Below are 937 nucleotides of genomic sequence, written 5' to 3'. Positions count from 1 at the left end.
CTGCAGCCCCCTCCCTGCCCTGGGGCCCGGCGTGTGGCAACTGCCTTTCAGAGGTGGGTGAGTCGGGTCACTGAGGGCTCTTGGAGGTGGGATGATGGATGTGTGGGACCCTGCAACCCTGCCAGCCCTGTGCACAGATGGGGGTCAGTGGGTGCAAGAGCACTGGGCTATGCCCCTCGTGAGGGCCTTCGTGGGCAAGTCACAGAATGTCAAGGGTAATCACAGTGATTGAAGACGTGGGCCCAGGTTCAAATGCCACCTCTGCCCCTTCCTCACTGTGGGATCTTGGGTTCATGGCTTTGCTTGTTTGTGCCTCAGTTTCTTCATCTACAAAATGGGAATGAAAACACCCACCTCAAAGGTTTGTTTTGAGTAGAGGGACTGGGTACGCTGTTGGCGCCTGGTAAATGGGGGTCAATGTCATCACCCCCAGCCTCTCGGTTTCTGTTCCTCTCACCCCAGAGCTGCACCCCGGGACCCTATGACAGCTGAGGGCTTTGAGTCACCACTTGCTGGTGAGACATAAGGGAGGTCAGAGGGAGGGGAAGGGACGTTACTTGAACGCTTGTCACACCCTTATAGTGAAAGGGGTCATCACCCCATCAGGATGCTTGCAAGTGCTGTGATAAGGATGAGGGAACGTTTTAATTATTTATTTATTTATTTAAAATGTTTTTTCAAGTACAGTTGACATTCAACACTGTATTAATTTCAGATGTACAGGTTAGTGGTTAGACATTTATATAATTTACAAAGTGGTCCCCCCCCCGGATAAGTCTAGTACTTCCTTGACACTCTATAGACTTATTACAATATTATTGACTATATTCCCTATGTTTTACTTTACATCCTCTGTTTTTAATAACTGACAATTTGTACTTCTTAATTCCTTCACCTTCTTTACCCTGCCCCCCAAGCCCTCTCCTGTCTGGCAACA

At 49.0% G+C, this 937-nt stretch overlaps 1 protein-coding gene across 4 annotated transcripts in view; it reads left to right on the top strand.

Annotated features, from left to right (window-relative positions):
• CMKLR1 (chemerin chemokine-like receptor 1) overlaps positions 1–937 on the top strand; it is a 55,208-nt gene that overhangs the window by 18,772 nt on the left and 35,499 nt on the right. The window contains exon 1 of one of the 4 annotated variants that reach the window (XM_019632840.1): positions 1–53. The exons of the other annotated variants lie outside the window; for them this stretch is intronic. The gene's annotated coding sequence lies outside the window, so the exon portion shown is untranslated. The remainder of the gene's footprint in view (positions 54–937) is intronic. 4 annotated transcript variants of the gene reach the window in all.

The sequence above is a fragment of the Hipposideros armiger genome, unplaced genomic scaffold (assembly GCF_001890085.2).
Source record: "Hipposideros armiger isolate ML-2016 unplaced genomic scaffold, ASM189008v1 scaffold_1185, whole genome shotgun sequence".
Taxonomy (NCBI): Eukaryota; Metazoa; Chordata; class Mammalia; order Chiroptera; family Hipposideridae; genus Hipposideros; species Hipposideros armiger.
This window is presented reverse-complemented; position numbering and strand designations above follow the sequence as displayed.